This window comes from Halichoerus grypus, chromosome 6 (assembly GCF_964656455.1).
Source record: "Halichoerus grypus chromosome 6, mHalGry1.hap1.1, whole genome shotgun sequence".
Taxonomy (NCBI): domain Eukaryota; kingdom Metazoa; phylum Chordata; class Mammalia; order Carnivora; family Phocidae; genus Halichoerus; species Halichoerus grypus.
Window position 1 is genome coordinate 97,966,010 of NC_135717.1, and position 27,891 is coordinate 97,993,900.

General features: G+C 37.3%; 1 protein-coding gene across 11 annotated transcripts in view; it reads right to left on the bottom strand.

Annotated features, from left to right (window-relative positions):
• Positions 1-27,891, bottom strand: part of SOX5 (SRY-box transcription factor 5) — a 1,003,105-nt gene that overhangs the window by 796,238 nt on the left and 178,976 nt on the right. For 10 of the 11 annotated variants that reach the window (XM_078075751.1, XM_078075750.1, XM_078075752.1 and 7 more), the window contains one exon: positions 22,255-22,331. The exons of the other annotated variant lie outside the window; for it this stretch is intronic. The gene's annotated coding sequence lies outside the window, so the exon portion shown is untranslated. The remainder of the gene's footprint in view (positions 1-22,254; positions 22,332-27,891) is intronic. 11 annotated transcript variants of the gene reach the window in all.

A 27,891-nucleotide genomic window follows, 5' to 3' on the forward strand; every position in this document is an offset into this window, starting at 1 on the left:
TAATGATTCTATGAAGTAGTACCAAAAGTAGTTTTAACAATAAGACTGAATATTGATACTCCAAATGAAAAATTTAAAAATTAACATTGATAATTCTAAAAAAATGATAGTATTATTGCACTTAACCATTTAGTCCTAGAATCTAAAAGTACTTTAAAATATTCAATACTTTCATCCGCATTTCTTTTTTTTTAAAGATTTTATTTATTTATCTGAGAGAGAGAGATAGCAAGAGAGGGAACACAAGCAGACGGTGTGGGAGAGGGAGAAGCAGGCTTCCCGCAGAGCAGGGAGCCTGATGCGGGGCTCGATCCCAGGACTCTGAGATCATGACCTGAGCTGAAGGCAGACACTTAATGACTGAGCCACCCAGGTGCCACTCATCTGCATTATTTCTTTTGAAATACTTAAATTCTTAAATTGCACATGGATAAACTATGAAGTTTATGCCCACTTCACTGAAGGCATTAATAGAATTGTCACGAAGGAGGACGTATAACTCTCAGGTACTACCAAATAATCTGGGGATTGTTCACATTAGCTGTACATTTGTTCTGTTGCTCCTTAAACACACCTATCCCTTCTGCTCTACTGTTGCACGTTTAGTGTAAACAGGGCAGCCCAGGAAGGTGTCCTTCTCATTTCATTCCATAAATCACTCATACTGCCCTGTCTCAGTGTTTGATTGTCTGGTCCAAATATACCTACCCTTCATCAACTTTAAGTTTCCACTGACATGTCATCCCATTATGAATCTGTTTCTGCTTTTCCTCAAAGTCAAACTTCCAATCTTCCAGATTCAGGTTCCTCTACTGAAATGCAGGGGAATGAACATCATTGATGCATTTAAGGAAATTTTCCCAGAATCCTTCCACATTACTGATAATCTGAGACAAATGTCAAATGAGAAGTGGGTAAGAAGGGTCAAATGGCAACTTTCAGAACTACCATGATGTTCTGAATCTCAAATAGTAGAGAATAATATTACAAAGTAGGATAAAATTTGCAGACATATTTGAAACAGGAAAAAATATATATGACACAGAATACAGCATAAATGTATTGTTCTGTTAAAGTGGATACACATCTTTTCAGGGCTATTAATACTTTAAATAATGATTTTTTCCATCAAAGAAAATCAATGTATTTAACAATAAAACACATTTGAATTTTAGTTGCTTTTGCTTTTACTTAAGAAAATGTATTTAAATGATGACAGCTGTCATTTTGATAAACTTCAAAATTTTGTATGTTAACAACTCTAAGATGAGACTACAATATTAAACTATTTGTCACAAATTCACACTGCTAAGGGAAGTTCTAGACAGTTTTCAGCAAAGTTCCCAATACTACTTACTTAAACTAGGGCCTCCAGAGTCTCTGAAACCACTATAGTGAGGAATAATGAACTGACCTGGTCTCAAAAAACTTCCAGAGATGCTTTGAAGTACTTTCAAGTATAAAATGAATGCAATGTTTTAAGTAGTGGTTCACTGGTATTTTACCAAGGTAGACAGATACAAAGGAAAATTCTTTCAGGCTGCAGTCACTTCAGTAATAATATAGTTAATAAATAAAAATGAAGCCTCACCAAGTTAACACACCACTTCTCAATGTTTTAATTGTGCAATAAGAGACATCTGAATCATAACATCAATAGGTGAGCCAATTACTATTTGTGAAACAAAATGGATAACATTTTGTGATCTCCTAAAATAGAAAGAGCCTTATGGAAGAACGCTAAAATGTAATGGAGATAACACAGTCCAAAATCCTTCCATGTCTAATGGTCCTTCCATGATCAACCCTCTCTACCTCTCTCCAAGAATATCATCTGCTACTATGTGCCTTCCTATGTACTTAGCTCTTTGTCAGCCCAGAAGTATTGTGAATACTTCTGCCTGGAAAGCTGTCTTTGGCTTTGGACAGAGAGCTCCATGGCATTGTGCGTATCTTGGACATGTCTTTGCTGAAAAACTTATCTAATGAGCTGCCCCCCTCCTTTCCCTGGGTCCTCTCTGTCATATAATCTTCCATATTTCCTTTTAAAAATGTTTAATGTAGTAAAGTATACATAATATTTACCATCTTAACCAGTACATGTGTACAGTTCAGTAGTGTTAAATACATTCACATTATTGTGCATGCTATTCCAGAACTCTTTATATCTTGCAAAACTGAAACTCTATACCCGTTAAAAAACAAATTCCCTTTCCCACCTTGTCCCAGACCCTGGCAACTACTTTCTGTCTATGATTTTAACTACTCTAGGCACTTCATATAAGTGGAATCATACAGTACTTGACTTTCGTAGGTGGCTTATTTCACTTAGCATAATGGCCTCATGATTCATCCATGTTGTAGTATGTGTCAAAATTTCCTTCCTTTTTTTAAAAGCTGGATAATAATAATAATTAATAATAATAATCCATTTTGTTTATTCATCCATCGATGGGCACTTGGGCTGCTTCTACCTTTTGGCTGTTGTATTTACTGCTATCATGAACATGGATGTACAAATATCTCTTTGAAATCCTGCTTTCAGTTCTTTTGGATATATACACAGAAGTGGAATTGCTAGATCATATGGTAAATCATATGTTTAATTTTTTGAGGCATCTCCATACTGTGTTCCATAGTAACTGTACATTTTACATTTCTACTAACAGTATGCAAGGGTTCTAATTTCTCCACATCCTCATGGACACTTATTTTCTGTTTTTAGGGTTTTTTTTTTAAAGATTTTATTTATCTATTTGAGATAGAGAGTAGAGAGAGAGAGAGAAAGAGCACGCGGGGGGGGGGGAGGGGCAGAGAGAGAGGGAGAAGCAGACTCCCCGCTGAGCATGGAGCCTGACACTGGGCTAATTCCCAGGGTCTCCAGATCATGACCTGAGCTGAAGGGAGACGCTTAACCAAGTGAGCCACCCAGGTGCTCTGGGGATAGGGGGCAGTTGTAGTAATCATCTTAATGGATGTGAGGTGATTTTATATTATTTTTTAGTACGTATCTACCTTTGTTCATTTGTTCATTTTTAAAATTTCTTACTGAAGCAGTTTTTGAGAAAGACTTGCCAAAGGAGATTGAGAATGGAGATTGAGAAACCAATTGAAAAGATGTGATAGATTCTTTCTGAAATGGTTTTGGTATAATCTGGAATTAAAATAGAGAACAAAATCAATTAAAAGTAAATATCTTATTCAGTGAGTACTGGCCATAAGTGACAGAGCTAAAAATGCTCTTAATTATTTTTTCTGTAGAAACCTTAGAACTGAGTGAGCCAGCCTGAACTGGGATCTGCTCTCTCTCATTTACTTGCTCAGATGACTTTTGGTCAACTATTTAACCCTCGCTTCCTTATGTGAAAATTGAGATAAAAGAATTCACTTATAGGGGTGGGGTTTGTGTTTATGTGAGAATGAAGTGACCATATCTGGGACATAAGAAAGCATTCAATAAGTAGTAGATATTATTTTTAATTATACAACTGACTATCGCCTACATTGCTATATTACAAGATTCCTGAACCCAGTCATGAAATTTAAATACCATCAATTTACTGTCTCTTATGGTCTATGGATTAAATGAAAATTTAAAACTATAATAAACGTGCTCATTAGTCATGATTTCCTGCTTTGTCATCTGTACCTCTATCCTTATCTTATTCACATTGTACCCCCAAGTCCTAGCAAAATATTTGACACACAGTAGACATACAACGAAATATTTAATAGCTTTGGCAGTGATTCTTAATATATCCCTAGTTAGGATTCTACAACTTTCTTGTCACTTCTGAGCAGGGTTCTGTGGGAATATTCCAGGAACTCCTAGAAAAAGAGTTAAGAAATGGAGAGGAATTTTGATATTTTTCTGTCTGAGAAGCAATCCCAGATCATTAGCAGTTTGCAGAGAGCCACCGAATTAGAGTGGCCTTTACTTAACTAGGTTGAAAGAACTGCTTAATTCCTTTCCACTGTACTTAAAGTATCATTTTTATTGTTATTAAAAATTGCTAATGTCAACTGAATGAACATGTTACCCCGTTCACAGCAGCCTAAACTGCTGAGGTAAGAAATTATAATGAATAGTTATTAGAGTGCAAACCATTACATGAATGCAATGGGGAATCACAGAGCAACAACTAGATAATTTCTGTCTAACTATTGGGTAATTAATGCAGTAAGAAAATAACATGTACATATTGGAAATGAAGAATTATAGATTATTTGCACTTATTTTCTTTCTGTAGCAATTAAATTAACTATCTTTGATTTCTCACCTGTTACTATGGTTATTTTCGGTGATCCAGATTATCAATGTCTTGAATATAATAGTTACATTAAAATTACAGCTCTTTCAACTTTGCAAAAAGATTCTAAAGGTACTGTGAAAAAGAGAGCTGTTGGCTTAAGGGAAAAGTGCTGCCTGTTGAGTGAAATTGTTTAATCATCTTAAAGCTAAGACGTCCCTTATTCTGTTCCTTCCTGATTTCCTCCACTAGTATCACTGAGATTTTGTTCACATAGGACAACAATGAATGGACAGGTGTTTTTGTGACAATAAATTTAACTGTGCTATTAACTACCTGTTTATGATAGTAACTCTACCTCCCTGATGACAATAACAAGTTCTCTCTACTTCACTGTAGAAAATTCTGGGAAAAATAATATATATTAATTATATAATGAGAAACAAATATTAAAACAAAATCAACCCTCAATTCTCTAAAAGAAAACTGTGAATAACAAACTGAGCTCCTGTGGGGCCATGACAACAGGGCCCAATGGGTTCATGCCATGGATCACTGCCATGAGCCTTTTCTCTAGAACAAATGTCCCACTAATCATGGCTAGTGCTGACTAGATATGAGAGTCATGCTATAAAAATCAAGGCTGTATTTTCCTAATTCTGATCTTTCTAGTTGGCTTCTGTTTTCAAAAGTTATTTTACTCAGACACTATGGGTTTATTTATTCATCTAGTCAAGTATTAACTTGTCCGGGCCTTGATTTTATGTTCCTCAGGGCTTTGTGCTGTTCTCTTATTATATGCCTTCTCCCTAAAGCACCCATCTACTCTCCAGCATCCCCTTAATATTTGTGGACCAAGGACAAGAGGATAAATTGAGGCACCCCCTCTCTGTGGCCAGCCCCTCTCAAATCGCTGTCCCTTGGCCACCCTTGGACCTAGGTTTACTCACTCCAGGGGCAAAGTATGACCTCTGAAGGACAGATCATGGAAGAAGCCTGCACAGGCCTCATCAACAGGTATGAAGTCTTTGGACAGAGAATTACAAGGTACAAATTTCCTGGAGCATATCTAGAATAGGGGCCTGGTAGATTTCTCATCTACCCAGGAATGAAGGGAACAACCAGAGGAGGGTGAAAAAGAAGCCCCTTTAACGCACGAGGTACATTACAGGGGTTCCAGTTTCCCAGATCATATCTTACAAAGAATATGATATGCCTGAAAAACAGATAACTATAAATACGCTGCCTTAACTAAACTCCCTATCTCTGATCTTCTCTGTCTCCAAAAGCTGTCCTTCCTGCCAATAACCTGTATCAATGTGTTATGTCAAGACAGGAATCTGACATGATGATTGGCCAGTTCAGATACAAGATTTGTGCACCCTCTATGGAACAGCCTCTTTATTTGGGCAAATGAGGGAGTCCAGAAAATAGAGTCTTCATTTCCTGTAAAGAAACTTTTGAGGGGCTTCTTCTCTACCCATATTTCTTACATTGAGTTATGCACAATTTTAGATCTCATCTCAAGAGTTGCAACAAAAGCAACTGCTTTTACATTCCTCTTTAACCTCAGAGGAACACAGAAAAGGGGTGAATCCAGGCATTCAGATGTTACTGGAACAAAGAATGAGAAATAGTAGCAGGTTGAGAGATTACCAATTCCAGATTACTGGAAAGAATATATGTGGCAATGCGGGAGGTGCCTCTGCATAAATAAGCACTTTTCTTCCATGATTCATTTATTCTTTTACTTAACAAATATTTCTTAAGAACCTACTATAAAATGGATGAAAGACCTAAATGTGAGACAGGAATCCATCACAAGCAGCAACCTCTTCGACCTCAGCCACAGCAACTTCTTCCTAGAAACATCGCCGAAGGCAAGGGAAACAAGGGCAAAAATGAACTACTGGGACTTCATCAAGATAAAAAGCTTTTACACAGCAGAGGAAACAGTCAACAAAACCGACAACCGACAGAATGGGAGAAGATATTTGCAAATGACATATCAGATAAAGGGCTAGTATCCAAAATCTATAAAGAACTTATCAAACTCAACACCCAAAGAACAAATGATCCAATCAAGAAATGGCCAGAAGACATGAACAGACATTTCTGCAAAGAAGACATCCAAATGGCCAACAGACACATGAGAAAGTGCTCAACATCACTCAGTAACAGGGAAATACAAATCAAAACCTCAATGGGATACCACCTCACACCAGTCAGAATGGCTAAAATTAACAAGTCAGGAAATGACAAATGTTGGCAAGGATGAGGAAAAAGGGGAACCCTCCTGCACTGTTGGTGGGAATGCAAGCTGGTGCAGCCACTCTGGAAAACAGTATGGAGGTTCCTCAAAAAGTTGAAAATAGAGCTACCCTATGATCCAGCAATTGCACTACTGGGTATTTACCCCAAAGATACAAATGTAGGGATCCGAAGGGGCAGATGCACCCCAATGTTTATAGCAGCAATGCCCACAATAGCCAAACTATGGAAAGAGCCTAGATGTCCATCAACAGATGAATGGATAAAGAAGATATGGTATATATACACAATGGACTATTATGCAGTCATCAAAAAACCCGAAATCTTGCCATTTGCAATGACGTGGATGGAACTAGAGGGTATTATGCTAAGCGAAATGAGTCAATCAGAGAAAGACATGTATCATATGATCTCACTGATATGAAGAATTTCGGAAACAAGACAGAGGATCATAGGGGAAGGGAGAGAAAAATGAAACAAGATGAAACCAGAGAGGGAAACAAACCATAAGAGACTCTTAATCTCAGAAAACAAACTGAGGGTTGCTGGAGTGGATGGGGGTGGGAGGGATGGGGTGGCGGGGTGATGGACACTGGGGAGGGTTTGTACTATGGTGAGCGCTGTGAGTTGTGTAAGACTGATGAATCACAGACCTGTACCCCTGAAACAAATAATACATTATATGTTAATTAAAAAAATAATAAAAAAAAAAGAACCTACTATATACTACCCACTGTTTGAGGAATTAGGGAATCAGTGACGAACAAAATTGTCAAGGTCCCTACTTTTACCAAGGTTATAGTCTTATAGATTAGATTAAAATTAACCAAGCCATTGCATTCATACAAAATTATAAACTGTGAAAAATGTGCTGAAGGAAAATGCAAGGTATTCTATTCTAGTATATAATAGGTGGACTCAATCATACCTGGGGCATCAGAAAAGGCTCTCCTGAGGAAATGTCATTTCAGCTGATCTGAAATGAATAAGCTGGACATTAATAGCTTACTAGACAGAAAGAAATGAAAACTCAATGGCCCTAAGATGGAAAGGAAATACATTGTGTGAGAAACTGAAGGATAGCCAGTTGGCATAGAGAGCAGAAAGTGGAGATCATGCAGGGTCTTGCAGGCCATTGTACACATTTTGGTCTTTATCCCAAGTGCAATGGGATGGGAAGGGGGAAGACCTATGATCAGATCTGCATTTTTAATCTCTTGGCAGTACTGAACATCTACTAGAGCACAAGGTGGCAAGAGGTATAGAAAAGACTTTCAATTGGGAGGTTATTACAGAACCCAGGAAATACGGCACCTTGGCCCAGGATGGATGGTGGGGAAGATAAAAAGAAGTTGACAGATGAACAATATTTCAGGAGGTAAGATGAACCCAGGATATCAAAGATAAATGAGAGGGAAGGTGACGCTTGGTTACCAGCTAACACAAGATGCATGGTGATATCCTTTGTTAAGTAAGATATGCATGCTGAAGAAGAAACAAATTTGGATGGGTGGAGAAGAGTTCAGTTTTGCATCTGAAGGCCTATCATTTTCATGAGAACATGTTCATGATTGATATCATAAAAAAGAAAGGTCCAATCAAGAAGTCTTAAACTGAGGATGAGAGGAGAGATTCTTTTGACTTTTTTTGTTTGTTTGCTTTTTTTTTTAAAGGTTTTATTTATTTATTTGAGAGAGAGAGCAAGCACACAAGTGGGGGGGGGAAGGGTCAGAGGGAGAACCAGGCTCCCCACTGAGGAGGGAGCCCAACATGGGGCTTGATCCCAGGACCTTGAGATCAGGACCTAAGCCAAAGACAGACACTTAACTGACTGAGCCACCCAGACACCCCTGTTTGCTTACTTCTATCAACTCAATCTAAGAATAAAAACTAGTAAGAAACTGCGTGTTCATGTGTATTTTGACTCAGTTTTAAGTTTAAAACTTTTAAAAACTTCATTAATATAATGAAGTTACAAGATTTTAAAGCTGGAAAAGATCACACAAATTATATAGAGTTGAAAAACGTGCTCCCCCAAATCTTGTGATTTGCCCAAAGTTACTCAATGAGTGAATGATACTGTTAGAAACCAGCCCAAATTCTACTGATAACCAGAGCAGTGTTGTCTCCGTGACAGGGACAGTATGTTTCCTAGCCTGGTTGATAGCCCACGTCACCTAGGGGTTGGGGGTAGGGAGTGTGGCATGGATCTTATATATACACACATGCTAGACCCTCATCCCTAAGAACCTCTTCCAGGCAATCTGGAGTGGAGTCCAAGGGTCTGTACTTTTAAATGCCTTCCAGGTGTTGATGATTGGCCAGATTCAGAACCCAGTGTATTTAATACCCCATGTTACCTCTCCTTAGACCATTTTATAAGATTTTTAAAAAGATATTTAAAAAACATTTTTTTTCTAATTAAATACTTCTCGTTTATAAGGCAACTAAAAGTGTTCATTATAAAAAGTATTCATCACTGGAATGAATTCAAAGATTGAAAATTCAGTTTGACATAGATGTGAATGACAAGAGGCTTTACCATTTCTATGGAAAAATAACATATTTCCAGTACAAAAACAATCCATTATATATACTTCCTTTTTATAAAATAAAAATCCCTTGGTTGTGCTAAGATTTTTCAGAAATTTAAAATAGTTTTGTACTCGTAAATGTCTAATTTAGTCGTTTTACTTTAAGCTTTTTCTTTTCTAAAGAAAGATACAATAGGTCAAAATCCAGCCCAGTTTTATTCTTTGTGTACTATAAAAACTCAAAATGATAAAAAAGAAAGTGGGAGGGGGGTGTTTTATGTGTTAAGAGTGAACATTTTTGTATAAACAGCATTAATACCAGATTTTATAAACAATGTACACAAGATAGTAAACTTGGAAAGCTGAGAAAAACTGGATACTACGAATAAAGCATAAAATAATCCTTGAAGTATCGCTAATCAATCTAGACTTCAGTGAAAAGAGTCACAGAGATCAAAGTTAAATGAAGCAATCATGAAGGACATAAATGAAGGCACGGAAGGGTGCAGGGATTGTAGGTAGGGAACCAACACATCTGGCTTCAGTAGAGAGATGAATATAGTGAGTTATTTTTGTCTGACTGACCATTATGCCACAGAAACATGCAAATGCTTTCCTGGTTTCTTTCTTTTCAGATTCCATAGCACCTTTGTTTCTCTCTGTTCCTCCTCCTCCCTCTCTCTCTCTCTCTCTCTTTCTCTCTCGGTGGCCATTAACTATACTGACAGTTTGACAGGCTGAAATAAGGAAATAAAACACTTAAACATTGTTTCCTGATGTATGCATTCATCTCTTCTGCCAAACACAGATATTGAGGAGATACTTCACTCCTCCTGTCAGCTCACTAAATTACACCCCAGCTCACAGGCAACACCGAGCTCAGGTCTCTCAATCTCAGTGCAGCTCCAATCCTTCCAGAAGAATGTGCAAAAGCTTCCTTCTTTTTGCAGAACTACTCCCTTTATCATTTTTAATACCGAATTTTCTTAAGCTATGGATTGGATGTCTGTCTAAGAGCTGATTATTTTCCTACTTTTTAAAAGCTGTCAGAATTCAGTTTTATTTTGTAGAGTACAATGAGATGAGCAATGGCAAATGAATACTAAACCATTGGTTAGAAGGTCTACCTTTTTTACAGCCAATGAAGCGTTCTAACCTTTCCAAACTAGATACTAGTTTAACCTAACACTGATTCTCTTGATAGGTCCAGTGATAGGCAGAAAAAAGGTTGATCATGATATCCCAAAAGACCACAAATAGTAAATGCTTCTTCCATTATTATTTGCATGTGGCAACTAAAGTCAGACTTCTGTACAGCAAACTTGGAAAGTCTTACAGATAATAATTAATTTATTCCAGAGGAGATTGCTGTGGATTAAACTTTGAGAGAATAACAGATGAGAGAGAGGGATAAAAGAAGGGATAATGACTTTCAATTGGTTATTTACCTCCCTCTAACCACAATGAATATGAAGGAGAAATTTCAAAGTGAAATATTTAAGAATTTAAAACAGAAAGGATGATGGAAATAAACCGCTAACACTTCTTCTTTGCTTCAGTTCTCTCAACAGCACTGATTGAGTAACTACTATGTAGAGTGCACAAGTATATATCCTCTGAAAGATGCTAAGGACACTCTCACATGTATCCTGCCTGGCTCCTAAGGAACTTGAAGTCCTAGAAGATATGCCACAGTCAGAAGGAACTAAATGTAAGGAGGAAGGATTTCCAAATGGAGGTACAGATAAAATGCTATGGAAATTCAAAGCAGGGAGGAATACCCCTACCCCCACTATCCACAATTAGGAATTCACAACTCAGTTGGCTAAGAGATCAAAAAAATTCCCCTATTATAAGACTTACATATTTCATTGTAATTACCTGTTTTATGTTATGTGTCTTCTCTGTCAGGCTGTAAAATCTGTGAGGCCCTATGCCTTGTCTACTCTATTCACGACTATATTTTCAAAACTGACACAGTAGGTAGCATGTAATGTACTCCCAATAAATATCTGTTGAATGGATGAGTGAATTATCTTGTGATACTAAGCAGTGACTGGATCTGAATCTCCTGAGGATGGTTTTCTGAGTTTCTGATTCATGTAATTCCCTATCTTACTGAACATGGCCAATAAAACAGATGGGAGACTCGCATAAAGCTGCTGGACACCCCAATGATCATAGATACTATATTTAATTAGCACAACTGCCAAAACATAGCCATGACCAAATGACCAGTTTTGTAGAGCTGAGCATTTCCTTTTACTCATAAGGAGCAACTGTTAATGATTATTAAGGATTAATCACAAAGGTGATGAACAAGAAAACTTTCTGCAGTGTTTCTTTCTCCTCTTTTGCTTCATATTTTTCCCAAGAAAAAATATTTTCTAAAAATGTCCTTGCACCATCTTCCAAGAATGATAATCCAGCTATTGCTACTATAAATTATCAATAGAAGTGAAAAGTTACCACAGTAAAGATTATAAAACAATAAATGAGAGGGTCATTAAACAAATCCATTTGAAGAATAGTTCAGCCAGATAAGATTAAATTCTTTCACAATAAACTAGTATCCACATCATTTTGCTTTATCAAATGTTAGCTGGAATAATATTAGTTACTATTTACTAAGCGTTTATTTATAGGCACTATGCATGGTATTACATGAATGCTTCTTCACTCAAGTCTCAAGATTATCTTATGAAAGGGGAATTTTTATCCCCACATCTCAGGTAAAAAAAACTGAGGCACAGAAAGACTGTCCTACAAGTTGAGGAATCCAAGTCCACCACGGTCTGAAACTCCAAACCATTTCCATTCCAACTATTCTGCTCTCAGCCATCATTATATAATACAGTGATTACACTTACTTTGGCTTAAAATTCTCAAATATTTCACAAGGAAATTCTTCTTAGTAGTGCTCATAACTTTAAACTAAGCTCTTTCAAGTCAGTATAACATGCAAAATACAAATTTAGTTACCTGACTTGAAAAATATATCAATGATGACATAACATTTGTTATCTCATGAAAAAAAGTCTGAAACAAGCTATCTGATTCAAAATACCATTTTGATTATGGAACAGGAGGTTATACATGAAGCTAGGGTTGAGCAAAGCCCTGAGAGCTGGGTCTTGCTGGGATCTGAGGGTAAGTCAGGACATAAGTAGCAGGACACTTTTGACTAATTTCTTCTATGCCTCTTGCTCTTGCTTTGTCCCACTGTTCTCAGAAATGTCTTGGCAATCTCTTACCTTTTAAAATGTTGAAAGGGACACTTTGGGAAAAAAAAAAAAAAACTGCTCTTCTTTTCCCCCTTAGTCATATGCTTGAGTGAAGTCTGAATAATTCTGACCACAAAAACTGCACTGTATTGTAATATATTGCCTTCTAATAGTTTATTCTGGATTTAAGAGGTCAAAAGAAAAACCTTGCCTTTGCCATGTCCCCAGACCCTTCTCTAAATTTAATTAATATATATTTTATCAAGGGATAGGAAGAAGGCTAAGATTTTCATCCCCAATGCCTGAGACACCAAAATGATTCTATGCATATCTTACCCTTGACCAAAAAAGACCCTTGAATACCACTGAGACAAAAAGACTGTTTCCTTCACCACACTTCCATCTATCCTCAATTCTATTTTAAAAACAGAATATTCACTCATAATAACACTAGATCTTTACCTCACCATATGGAAAATAAAGGTAGTAGAGAGAAAATGGAAAAGACAGTGCAATTGTCTAGAGACAAGGAAAAGAAGGAAGAAAATAAAGATGGAAGGGAAGGAGACAGAATCTTTTTGTTTAGTCCACACCCTCTGGTAAAGTTAGAGGTTTGCTTCAAGATAAAATTGCCTCTTTCAGTACTCAATGGTATTTTATTTCTATGCAACTTCCTTCTCAAATAGGTTAATTACAGAGGCAATTAGTCTAGCTACACACAGGATGTCACTATTCCCTTATATAAATAGAACTAGCACACATGTTTCAGGCAGAGAAAAATATCTGTAAAGACCAATTTCAAAATGTAATAGAAGTTCTGGGTTGAGAGATGCTATTTTGCCTAGTTTGAGTTAAACTTCATTGTTTTCACCATTCTTGTTTATCGAGCACCTTTATGTTTTATCATTACTGTGGAAGTTCTCTACATGAACTAGGAAGGTCTGCTCAACTCAGAATAAAAAAAAAAAAATCCAAAAAGGAGAGGTATCATGGCACAAGGTAACTGAACAGGAATAAGTTAAGGCCTTCTTATTAGCAAGGCAAATAGATAGGAAAAAGGGAGCTGGAACTGAAAAAGCTAATTCTATATTAGTTTAAACAAATGTTCTGACCTATAGAGCTCCTAGGTTTTTTGTGCAAGTACTTTATTTTACATATTCAGAGTTTGGAAATTAGTGACTACTGCAGTTCTGAGAACCGAAGCGCTCATTGCACGAGAAGCATTTGAAGTGAGCTTTTCTAAAAACCGATCTATGTAGCTCCGGGTAGCACAATCCAGTCTTGGTGCCACACATGGAATTCACAGGAAAAGTTGTCAAGTCACTAATAATGGCATCCGTTTTAGCCTGAGACTTCTAACTACTGATTATTGCTTATATGTTTATCAACACCAAAATGATAAAGTGCTTTTCAAAAGAATAAATTGCTGTATCTAGTACTGAATACATATTCATAGAGGGCACCGTCCTTCTTGATGGTAGCTACCCAGGAAGACAAAACTGCAAGGCAGCAATGACACACTAACGTCTGTGGTTCATCAGCTCGCTTGTTTACTGTGGCCATAGTGAAAGCAAGGTCCTGGGGTCAGATCCTCATATTAACCAGTGCATTCCTTTCTCTTCTTTGGCCATCGATTATTTTTTACTCACTTTTGACCAGCTGTCTCAAATGAGACTTGCCCTTGGTCATAACAGGGCCTGAGCAAGAGATACAGTGACCATTAGTACAAGAAAAAGAAGTTCAAGTCCTACTTCCTACTAAATGATGGCCCCACTAGATTCTTTTCACACATGAAGCACTACATATTGCTTACAAGCCAACCTGGCAGCGTGTGCTTCAACCCCGCATCTCTCTGCCTGGCTCCGAATCCTGACTCCACCTTCTACTAGCTGTTGAGTCACAGCAAGTTACTCAATTTCTCTTTCTCTCTCAATTCCCTAAGCTGAAAAACGGGTTTAATAATAGTACTGGCTTCACGAGATACTTAGGAGGCTTAAATTAGATGCTACATGCAAAGACGAAAAGCAGGACCTGGCAAAAAGAAAGTCTTCAGTTAATGATAGTTACTGTAAGTATTCCGTACTGAACAAAAAGCGATGGGCTTTTTCTGATACTATGTGTGTGTGTGTGTGTGTGTGTGTGTGTGTGTGTGTGTGTGTATTTAAATCTGGAGGTCTTGCATTTAAATTTAACCTCCTTCAAGACAAAGCAGAATTTTAAATAGTGGTTAAGATTCTACAGGATCAGTGAACTGAGGTTTGTAAATCCCTCTATCTGCACAGAATCTTCCCATAGTGTAGGCTGGGACAGCAGTCTCTCTGGGATTTCAATCCAGCTTACCTGAGTGGATTGCAGCAGCAATGTAGACATAGGCTTCCCTCTTCTAAAATGAATCCAAAGCTACTGCTGATGACACGGGAATGGGCAGGGAATGGAGTGATCTCCCTTCCAGAAGACGCACAGTGCCACTGAGAACTTCTGAAGTAACTTTTTTGTAAAAGATCATTGGCTTTATTGCTTCTATTTGACCTTTTATGCCTTATTTCCTCTAGGGAGTTTGTGAGTGGGTGAATAAGTCAGCTTTGCAGCTAGGCAAATAAGTTGTTTTGACTATAGTGCCTACAAATATAGAAATATCTGCATATGCATATTCTTTCCAATGCATGCACCAGGATAGCTCCAGAAAGTATGACAATTAAAAATGTATTGCAGAAGTTATAAAGGAGCAAATTAGGATATTTCCTTCAATGTAACAGCCAAATAAACAATGTTTGCTATTACAAGTCACACACACACACACACACACACACACACACACACCACTGGTTTCAGTCTCATGATCTTTTCACATGGGATTGCCTGCTAAGATTTAGTCTTTTGTGGAGCATAGGAACCTCAAGGTTTTAAAATTACTGATCTTATATTTTCAGCCCCTGCAACAGCTGATGTGAACTGGCTTCATGGGTAACCAGATCGATTGGGTAGACAGTAGTACTTAAGAGGGCATGGGGGAAGGGAATCAACTGAAACAGCCTACAAAATGGACTATAAAATCACTATCAGAATAGACACTATAAACACAATAGAATTCTTCACAGCCCAGTTCTTCTTTACACAAATTAGGGCATAGAACAACAATTCAAATCAGCCCCGACGCCAGGACTGTGTGATCAGGTAAGCAGTCAACACCAGGGCTTAGCAAAAATTGCCATGGAAGCTGACTGGTCAGTTATATGGCTGTTACTCCTTGCCCTCTAACTCAACATTTTAGATGAGTTTGGTATTTAACAATTACTTAGATATAAAATGACCAGTTATTCAGAGTTTTTTTGTTGTTTTTTTTCAACTTCTTTAGGATCTTAGAAAATCACCATGACTCTTCATGGTAAAAAATGAGAGCTATTAGTGTAACAGCATTACACGTATTATAAAATGGCCTTGTCTACCAGCAGAATCAAGTGTTTTGTAAAACTCCATTCCTCAAACACTTCATTCACAGAAATTAAAAAAAAAAAACTAGACATTTTTATTTCTATACATACAGTACCTATTGATACAAAAAATATATAATTATATAGCTGTTAATCTATTAATTTTAATGTTAATCTATTACTACTTTTACCTTTATTTAATATTATGTGATGAAAATTTACCTGTGAAGTGGTATCTAACTAAATTTTGCCGAATTGGTTTTACTAATACTTTTCTCCTGTTTGCTCTGCTTTTTCCTTTTCTCTCTTTGTTGGCTCTTGACTTTACTGGGCAAAAAATCATTTAGATTCATCTTTTTACTACATATAGTTTCAGTTTCCCCTCTCATTCTTTCTTCTTTCTGCCATTAACCCTGGAAGATAGCCAAAAGCCATGCTGGAGAGGTGCCAAGATGTCCTGTTCTCATAGAGTTTGAGCGCCTCTGTGTATATCTCTGCTAGGCTTACCTAAGTCACCACTTAGAATATTGAGTAGAAAGAGCAGGTTGGAATAGTCAGCACTTATAAGTCAACTGGTTACATGATACAAAAATATATAGCCAACTTCAGAATTTATAGCAATAACATTTATGTATCGTGTTACTCCTAGAACAATCCAATTTATAAAGTGCCTATTGTGTATACATAAGGAATAATCATAAATCATTTACATTAAACAGTGTCAACTAGCAAAACACAACTTTCTCCCTAAATTCTGCACGTTAAGATTAACGAGGTTTTTGAAAGGAAGCACGCTAAAAAAAAAAAAAATCAACTCTGATTCATCCTAGGTGGAGAACATATCCATATAAAGGAGCAGGTGTCGGGGCGCCTGGGTGGCTCAGTTGGTTAAGCGACTGCCTTCGGCTCAGGTCATGATCCTGGAGTCCCGGGATCGAGTCCCGCATCGGGCTCCCTGCTCAGCAGGGAGTCTGCTTCTCCCTCTGACCCTCCCCCCTCTCATGTACACTCTCTCATTCTCGCTCTCTCAAATAAATAAATAAATCTTTAAAAAAAAAAAAAAAAAAAAAAAAAGGAGCAGGTGTCTGTAGTATGATTTAGAATACCTATGGAACATCTCTGGAAAACATTAACTTTCTCTGAAGTAGAGAGCTGTCCACGAAGTAAGCTGGGAATGTGGCAAGAACCCAAGTCTGTCACCAACTTCAAGCTTTCTTTTTATTTCCTTCTCAGTAAAGAATGGATTTAAAACAAATAAACAGAGAAAACTTTAGGCCCTATTTGACCAGTTGTCTGACATGTTTTCATCTACAGGCACTCTTAGAAAACGTGGGAAAGATTATGTAGATTACCTGCTTTGTCTCTGACTCCTAGTTGGAGAGAAACTCCAATCAGTGACCAAAGCTATCAAAAGTTCTAAAGTGAAACTCAAATATGTATGTGGATTTTCTCCTGTTCACCCCTTAGCTTATTCCCTATTCAGACAGGCAGCTGTCTTTAGAAATGTATGCTCTGGGGTCTCGGATTAAACCCATTCCTTCTCCTTAAAAAGCCCTTAAAATAAATAATAGGGGATGTTTTGACTGTTCACGTCTGTAAGAGCATTTACTCTTATCTGAAACTCACACCTACACAGCTGAATTCGACACCATGTAAAAAAACCAAAAAAAAAAAAAACCCAAAAAAACAAAACACACTATGGATTGCTTTCACAGTATTTTGGTCCTCTATCTTTTGTCTTTAGAAAAGATTACAGGAGTGACACTTTCTTCCTGCTTTAACTCACAGCCTTAAAAATATCCATCGATTTGTTTTAGCCAAAATGGAAGAATAACAACATTTTAAATTATATATTTTTAAAAGTTTGTTCTTTAAAAAAAAACTCATTTCTCTAAACTCTACTGATGACAAATATGACTGGAGAGAAGCAACTCCTTACCTTGGTTAAATCTAAAATTGAATCTGAAAAACAGAGAAATGTATAGCAAGAAAATCTGTAAACTGGTTTTCAGTGAATGAACTACCTGCTGTTTCCTATTCACAGATAATTGACACTGTGTAAAGATATGCTGTAGTCTAGAAAGCAAAACAAAACAAAAACCATATACACACGGAGTGGTAACAGATCGAACAAGAACAAACTTTTCAGTTGAAGCAACAACTGGTGGTAAACTGAGGTTTTCAAGAGTTTTTAAAAATAACATGTCTGTGTGGAAAGCCAGATACATTATAGCCTTTGCAGAAATATTTTGAAAAGTGGACACCCTCCAAAACAGCTGTAGCATTTCAGTAGCATTAGTTGATAGAGAAAAATATAATGTCTTTCTTCACAACCGAGAATGCCAAACTTAACAAGGAACAGTGACAAATCACTTTAGTCACAAGTAGAAGATTTGGGTTAAAAAGCTTATCCATTCATGAGGAAGAGTGTTAAAACCTCAGAGGGTTTTTGCTTGTGTGAAGAGACAAAAGGTGGCACAGTAAACCCATCTTCAATTAACATGTTTATTCTTTTAAAAATATCTGGCACTCATGGAATTCCTTCCCATTTTTGAGTAATATTTTGATTCACTTAAGAAAAACTCCTCTTGTGTTCAGAGATGCAACTTAGAATCCCAGGCTAACTCCTGGCTGTCAATAAACTGAGAAATCTAGGTAAAAATAAAGCATATTTATGACTGTTACCTTGGCAGTTGTTATGTCAGTGTCCACCATCATTAAAAGACTGTTTTCTAACCAATATTAATGAAAAGTACACAATCACTCTGTAGGCATTTTTAAAGTATCCACATTTTCCAATGATTGACCTGTATTTTCTACCAATTTTCTTAAGATTTCTCAATCAAAAATAATTTTTAAAGAAACAACTGACATCACCAACATGTTCTAAAACAAAATATAGCTAAAAAGAAAAAAAAAATCAGCAAATCTACAGATAGTTTGGGCTAGTCATCAAAAGGATATTCTTTACAAATCACTTTCATAGACCTGATTAATATCTTTTTCCAAGTAATAATATTTATTTTTAAATTTCTTTGAGTGCAGTTGACACACAATGTTACATTAGTTTCAGGTATATAGGTTAGTGATTTCACAGGTTTATACATTATGCTGTGCTCACCACAAGTGTGGCTGCCATCTGTCCTTACCTTACTATTACAATATAATTGACTGTATTCCTTATGCTCTGCCTTTTATTCCCTGATTAATACTTTTTTTTTTTTTTTTACTAAATTGAAGGGATTTAGGATGCACATAAACACAGGCCCCCATCACAATAAAAGTTGTTGAACCAACACTGGAAAACTTCTTTTTATCCTAATAGAAGTCTTCCGATGTTGCCAATTTAAAGTTTTCACCACGAATAAAAGATTTTGTCTCTTTTCCTCATCACAATAATAGTTACAGAAACGCCTGCAAGGTGAACCACTCATTTCTACTTTAGCTAACAAGAAAATATAACTTCTTTTTCATTCTTAATTTAATATTATCATTTAAACAACTAGTTATAGATTGCATGCATTTTGTGTCTTTTTTCAGGAAACTAAGTAAAAACACATTTTCCTGGATGGCTATGGATATCAATGCTGGTTTTCATTTATTCCAGAAGGCATTGATTCATTGTTACTTTTAAGAGTTTCTTAATCTAGAATCCATGGATTGCTAGGAAATCTACAGTTTTCTGGAAATATATGCAAAATTTCATGTGTATATACCCATTGTGATTTTTCTTCTGACAGCAATTTATTTTATTTATTTATTTATTTTGCTACCTAGCATCTATACACCCTCTTTCTGTTAAAAGTACCCCCTTTACCTCTGGGAGACAATCCCAATGCCTAGCCCATGGAAAGTGATAAAGATGACTCTCTCTCTTGCTCCAAGAGAGGTGTGCAGGATTAGTCTGTGACCTAATCAAAGCCAATTAGTACAAAGAGACTTTTGATAGGGCTTCTGGGAAAGAGACTCTCTTTTTCCTATTTGATCTGAATGAAACATGAGAGGATGTCCATGCTGGAACAATTCTATTGCCACCATCTTCCTCCCAAGTGAAGCCAAGACTGAAGGTGTCTTAGTGGAAGCTAAGAAATGGAGAGAAGCTGAGTCCTGCTTACATTATTTTAATACAGAAGTTAGCTCTTTGCCTAGACTTTCCATGTTTTAATAAATAACACACATACCTGCATGCACATTCACACCATCTTACTCCCCCACATACGCACATACTCCTTCCTTCTTCAACTTAACTGCTACTGTCTCTGACCTTTATTATCTAATAAAAATTCCCCTCTCTGTATCTTTACGTCTGTCCATCCTACCTGTCTACATTTAGTCAAAATCATATACCATATGCTGTTTCTTAATTTGGTGCACAGGAATTTGGTCAGTTTTCCAGTCCTTTTCTGTCAAAGTATACAAGTACAGGATTGTCTTCCAATTTGGGGGAGCGGGGAGGGAGGAAAACAGATTAAAAACTGAAGATTCAAATAGAGAGCCATGTTGTAAATTTCATCAAGGATGGAAAAAATTGAGGGCGCCTGGGTGGCTCAGTTGGTTAAGCGACTGCCTTCGGCTCAGGTCATGATCCTGGAGTCCCTGGATCGAGTCCCGCATCGGGCTCCCTGCTCGGCAGGGAGCCTGCTTCTCCCTATGACCCTCACCCCTCTCATGTGCTCTCTCTCTCTCTCTCTCATTCTCTCTGTCTCAAATAAATAAATAAAATCTTTAAAAAAAAAAAATCTTTAAAAAAAAAAAAAGAAAAAATTGAGATTTTTATTAGACATATACAAGAAAATATATTTCAGTCAAGCAAGTATCTTTAGCATAGATTAGGAAGGATTTTTATGCATTTTAATCTCCATTCCAACCAGACTTAGCTGACATAATTATGGGGCCCCTAAAAGTAACTGCTGGGGTTTAGAAGCACTTGCCACTTCTTTTGAACTGGCTCTATAAATGCCAAGAGTGAGTATTTCAGATTAAATGAATAGATTAATAAACATCTTTAGAATATCCATCATTAAGGTTGATTTATGTTCTATTGCCAGCAGTAATTCAAGGAAATGCCATGCTTTTCAAAAAATATTTCATGTCGTTCTCACCATTTTGCCAGTGTTATGACACCATGTAAGTATGACAGTATCTATATTCTTTTGCTGTTCTAACTATACTCAAAAGCCAATAGATATTAAACCACTTTAAGTTTACATGGGCATCAGCATAAGAATCACTCATATTTATAACTCTGATGAATGGCCTTTCATTTATAAATTTATAGTGTATCCATAATTTCTTTAGGGAACCAAAAGGTTCATTCAAAAAAATTGCCACAACATTTATCTATGCAAAGATGATGGATACGGTTTATAAAATTAAATGCTTTTAAAAATTAAAATCATATTGAAAAAAAAAAAGGGCATGTTTTTTTCTTGGGTTGCTCACATTTTAAAATGATCCCAACTGCACTCTCAGCACTTATAATGCTTAATCTAGATAGCATATTAATATATGTATTAAATAGGTCTAAATATATTGTTGTTAGTGGACTACTGGACATCAAGTTCACTTAAATTTATTATTTTATTTTCTAATTCTATTCCTCTATATTAAGCTATAAAATATATAAAGTATAATTGGGAAATAATATTTCTTATTTATATTACTGCATTTGCTGTATTTATTTCTTCAGGAGCACTCCCAGCATACTTCATGGTGTATGGTAAGCATGGGCTATTATAAACTATAACTTAAATAAAGTACATATTTGCCAAAAATCAACGTTTACTAAACAAGGATTCCTATTTTATTCCAATATGGACTTTGCTCAATTGGAGAAATCAGTAAAGTAAGAGAAAATGAAAGGTAAAAATGATCATTAAAGTAACCAATGAAAAGCAAAGTATCAACATTACAAGTGTGAAGAAGAAATGCACATTGTTGTTATGTATGATGTGCTCTGGTAGCATTCCTATTCTCCCTTCATTTGCCCTCATGTACTATTAAAGTAGGAAATGCAGACAAATCTCAGTGCTTTGTCTCCCCCCCCCCCACACACACAAAGGCAAGGAAGTAAAACTCTTTTTTAAAGATCTATCCTATTATTAAAGAATATATTAAAAAATTGAAGCTGAGTTTATTTTTTTTTAAGATTTTATTTGTTCATTTGAGACACAGAGATAGAGAGAGGGAGAGCATGAGCAGGGGGAGAGGCAGAGGGAGAGGGAGAAGCAGGCTCCCCGCTGAGCCAGGAGCCCGATGTGGGGCTCTATCCCAGGACGCTGGGATCATGACCTGAGCTGAAGGCAGACGTTTAACCATCAGAACCACCCAGGTGCCCCTGAAGCTGAGTTTAAATATTCGATTCAGTTAATATGAACAACAACCTCCAAATTACTAAATTTATCATTAGCTCATCCAGTCAAAAAAAAATTTTTTTTCCAAATGCTTGTAAAATTCGTAGGCAAAATATTTCTTACATATTACACTTTCTCTGTTCTGCTTAAAACTAACATAATATTAAAAAATAAATAAACAGTTTACATACCCCAGTGGATCGCTAGCTCCTTGTGGACAGGAACATATTTGTCATCATCTTTGGGTTACCAGGGGCCAGCACAGCACCTGAGATATAATGCATACCCCATAAATGTTTTTGAATTAATTAAATGATACAGTGCTGACCGGAATCCATTTGGAAGGTATGAATTCAATGACATAACCATTCTATATAGCAATCCTCTTCCTCTGTATCCTACATTATTAAACTATCACTACACATTCTTATACATTTGAATGACAACTTTGTCCTGAAAACAATTCTCAAGAATAATTGCTTCTAAATGCTTGTTACATTATATATTCTTATTGTCCTTTGGTTTTGGTGGAGGCAACAGAGTAAAGTGTTTGAGATCATGTACTTTTGAGTTAGGCTGACATCGGTTTAAATCCTGGTTCCACCATTGACTAATTTACATGGTCTTGGGTAAGTCTCTTAATCAATAAATCTCAGCTTATCTTTAAAAGAAAAATAATTATAGCATCATTCTAATAATGATCAAAAAATTAAAGGAAAGAATGCTTAGCACACTGCCTGACACACAGTATGCCCTCAATAAATGATAACGACTATTTGCATTTATTTCTCTTTCCCTCCCTCCTTTTCTGTGTGGTGAAGAGTTAACCTTATGCAAGGAAAGATTGGCCTTTGTCTTTGGCTACTGAGAGGTGATCTCTAGATCCTCCAAATGTCATATCTGGCAAGAGTGTCTTTGCTTGCCTGAGAGCTTTAGCCACAGGACAGTCAAACAGAGTGATTTTGGATGGAAGCTTGGGACCATGCAGTATCAATTTTGCCTCTGGAAGGAACTGAAGACTAAAGGTATCAGCCCAACAGTGACATCCAGGAGGGGCTGGAGACTAAAGGCCAGAAACTTGGACAGTATGTGATCACATCCCATTAAAAACTCTGGACACCAAAGGCTCAAGTGAGCCTCCCTAGTTGACAATGCTCCATGCATACTGTCATATTGATGCTGGGAAAGTAATGCATCTGACTCTATAAGGAGAGGACAATGAAAGCTCTGTGGTTGGTTCTTCAAGCCTCAAACTCAGACTCAGCCTTAGCCTTACACTTATCAGCTTGAGACTCAGCCTTACATACTTCTTCCCCGGCTGATTTTAATTTGTATTCTTTCCCTGTAATAAACTATAACTTTGAGTATTATCTGTTTTAGTGAATACTTCTAGCAAATTGTCAAACCTGAAGGTGGTTTTAGAAACCCCTCAAACTTGCAGTTGGTGTCAGAAATGAGGAGTATGTGGGGAAATGTGCTTGTAGTTGACTGAATTTGTAGCTGACTAATTGTACAGTTAGTTAAACTCTTGTACCTTCCTTATTTAAATCTAGAAATCCCCAAAACTTTATCATTCAAGTTAACTTAACAAAGTTCTTACTATTAAAAATCACTTTGAAGTGATGGTGTTTATGTATAGATTATATGGTATTGTTTTTATTTTTCTTGCACAAACAATAAAAACCACCCCCACTGCCACACCCCCAGTAATAAATATAGAAATGTTTTGTTTGGTTTTGGTAATGTGAATGGTAGGAATATTCAGAAGTGAATGAGTCACAAACAAGTAAAATTTCTAAAGAATAGTAACAGTAGGGGGCACCTGGGTGGCTCGATTGTTAAGCGTCTGCCTTTGGCTCAGGTCATGATCCCAGGGTCCTGGGATCAAGCCCCGCATCAGGCTCCCTGCTCGGTGGGAAGCCTGCTTCTCCCTCTCCTACTCCCCCTGCTTGTGTTCCCTCTCTCCCTGTCTCTCTCCGTCAAATAAATAAATAAAATCTTAAAAAAAAAAAAAAAAAAAGAATAGTAATAGTAGATCTGTCAAGGTCAGATGTTAGAAAATTAGCTTCATTAAAAGATGTGCTAGTTTTCAAACAAAATATTAATTAAATCATACCTTTATTTTTGCTTTCCCTAAGATGCTATTTACAACTTGTTGTGTTTTTTTTTTTAATGTTATAAATAAAGGTTTGGTAGGTGGAATTTAAGATGCTCCTCCCAAATTCTCCTAATTAGGAAACATGCTCTGCATAGTCCCTAGAAATGTGAATATCATGGATTTTACTCTCCCAAATAGGTTATATTATATAACTCTAAAACAGGGGAACTATCTGGATAGACCCAACCTTTTAAATCCTGATCTAAAGGTCAAAAACAGAGGGAAATAGAGATTTGAATCATAAGGAGGATTTGACACACCATTGCTAGCTTCAGGATGGGGGAGAACCTATAGATCCTCTAGGAGCTATGGACACCCCAAGCTAATAACCAGCAAGGTAACAGGGACCCCAGCTCTGTCCTGGGACTCAAGAGCTGAATTCTACCAACACGAATGAGTTTGGAAGCAGATTTTTTTTCCTCAAGAGTGTGCACATAAGAACTCAGCCAGGCCAACCTTGATTTCAGCCTGTGGTTCTCTGGGCAGAGAAAGCCACGCCATGCTAGACTCGACCTGCAGAACTCCAAGCTAGTAAGTGGGCATTGTTTTAAGCCACTAAGTTTTTAATAATTTGACACACCAACAGAAAATTAGTACCCACAGGAACAAAACTGCATGTATTTTACTGACTTCTCTTCAGTCTGTTGCTCTGAAAACAAGTATCAGTTATATGCTCGGATTCATGAACCATGTAGAACCCAGGTTACCATGGCTAATGCTGAAAATTCATAGACCCGCTCTGAACAAGAAATACAGAAAAGATACTCTGTATGCCATAAGCTATAGACTGAATGTTTGTGCCCTCCAAAATTCGTACGCTAAAAACGAATGCCCAATGTGATGGTATTAGGAGGTGGGGCCCTTTTGAGGTGCTTAGTTCATGAGGGTGGAGCCCTCAGGAATGGGATTAGTGCTCTTATCAAAGAGACCCCAGAGAACTCCCTACTTCCTTCTACCATGTGAAGTTACAGCAAAAATGTGGCTATCTAGGAAGCAGGCTCTCTCCAGACACAATGTGCTGGTGCCCTGATTACAGGCTTCCCAGCCGCCATAACTGTAAGAAATAAATTTTTGTTGTTTATAAACCACTCAGTTTATGGTATTTTTATTATAGCAGTCCATATGGACTATGACAAAAATGTATTTATTGCCTAAAAAACAGATCATTTGGAAACCTCAACTCTCTATCTCCTATATGGAAGGTGTTGAGAAAGTAACTCTTAAATATGCTGTGAATTATCTCTAGATTTTCTTGGGCCATCTTAAGAGGTGGGAATAGTCAGTACCCATGCCTTCTTGAGGCATATGTGGGAAACTACCATATGTTCAGTGCAGAGTAACAGACTCTCTAAGTATCTGGAGAGAGGTCGGAGATCACTTAAAAGGAGTCTCCCAGGAGCCTTCATAGAATATGTTACAACAGTTTCTCCCTGTCTCATTCCCTTTTCATTCATTACTACAATGCTACCATATTATGTCTTATAAAAAACAAATCTCATCATGTTGTACCCCTACTCAAAATGACCAATTTTGATGGCCCTCAAGATAAAGTCATTCATCCATTTATACACTAAATATTTAAGTATGTACAAGATGCCAAGTTCTGTGCTAGGTGATAGGGACACAATGGTCAGCATAATAGACAAGGTCCTGCTCTTCACTGAGCTTTGCTCTTTCAAAAATATACTTCCCATTTTATTTATAAAAGCCTATAATTAATCTTTAATCCCTAACTTGAGCTTCACTCCTCTGGGAAGCCCTTTTTGACACTTCTAGGCAAAATAAGGCACCCCTTCTCTCCCATAAAATACTATTCCTAATCATAAAATAAAATTGACCATATTGTATTAAAATTGCATGAGATTACATGCCTGCATCCTCTGCAAGCAGAATATAGGGAGAAAATTCAGGAAGCATATACATCCCAAATTCCTAGAGTCAAAAAGAGATTATGAATAAGTAGTTCTTCTTGGAAGGAGCTAACCCTGGATCTCCTCCCTTCTGTAAAGTAGGATATACAGTATATACACATAATGGAAAGAAAGTGTTCTAACTTAAGAGTAGGAACTAGGCTGGGAGGTAAGGAATGAGAGCCCATGAAATAACCTGTGCTAGCCCACACATCTTCAGTATGCTATGCTGTGATAATTCCTCCTGACCCTCTATACTCTCTATCTCAATTAGGAGTTCCTGGAGGTCTGGCCCTTTGTAGACTCCAGTATGCAAGCTGGGAGGTCAGCTACTATCCAGAACAAAGGGGCTATTAATCAGCTTACCTAGTGAGACAACAATTTTGAATGACAGAATTTGAGAGTGAAAAGTTGTTTAAAGTTTTCCAAAAATTCCCTGTGAAAAAAACAAAAGCTGAATGTGGATCCTAACAGATAGAGCCAATATAGGAATTCTCATGTACATAGGGAGGAAGGGGGAAAGAAGTCTAAGGCAAGGAGGGAGGCAGAGCTCAGAAACAGGGGCCAGGCTTTCTGCATTTCTCGTTATTAAATCGATAAGGAGGTGGGGCAGGAGAATGTCAGCTGGATAAAAGGAATCCAAGGGCCTATCGGCTCTTTCACGGACATCATTTGTTGGGGAGGGGTTGGAGGAGATCAGAAGCCTCTCAGAGAATCCCTGTTGTAAGTTTTGTACCCATTTAACCTGGCAAAGGAGAAATAAAACACTGGTGAAGGAAGGTTCCCAGATAGACTAAGGTAAAATTGGTTATTCTTCACAGGTTGTGTGCATGTGCAAAAACCTAAAAATTTCCAACACACACATACACACAAGCATGACAGAGAAAGACTGAGAAAGCCTTGGGATGAGAAAAGGAAGAGGGAACTCGAGTTCAAGGCAATGGTAGGTCAGCAGCAGCCGTTCTGGCTCAAAACCCAGGTGGGGCCCTGCTACACCATCAAGAACAGAGGCCTCTACTGATAGAGACCGTATCAGAGGGCAGAGCCGGGAAAGACACAGAGGACAACCCCAGGGCCAGCAAGCACAGATGGGATGCTCTGCACTCCTGAGCCAGCCACAGTGATACATAAACCCCTCAAAGATGGTTTCGTTAGTGCAGACAGGGCCAGAGCCAGCACAAAAGTGACGTTTGTGAGACACTTAGGAGGGCACAAAATGCAAGGGGCATCCCTCTCAGGGTCATGTAGTCCTAGGCTGGGGTGAGAGAGGCACCTTGGGTGTAAAATATATGGAGGCAGCCCTCTCTGTTGGCAACCCTGCACTTACATGACCCTGAGAAGTGGATATATTGTGACTCAATTAGATGTGTCTCAAAAATTATTATAATGCTTTATCAGATTATTTTTCTATTTAAATTATCCAAATCACTATAAAAAATTTTTTTCTTTATACTTTATACATTGTCTAAGCATATCAGCTCTACTTCTTCCCATACTGTTGAAAATTACATGGTACCTCACTCGACATAGGAAAAAGACCAACAACATCAATTTCTTAAGAGTCAATAAGAAGGATGACCACCTGTACTCCCCCTGCCACCCTGAGGCATATTTCCTCATGTCCTCCTGTGAAGTCTGCCAAAAAGACACATGATCTAAAATCTCAAATCACTATAAATCTGAAATACTCTGGCAATTAGCCTAATTTAAACCATTAAGATGTGTGCTGTGGTTCCTTTTACAAATTTCAAGAACTTTCA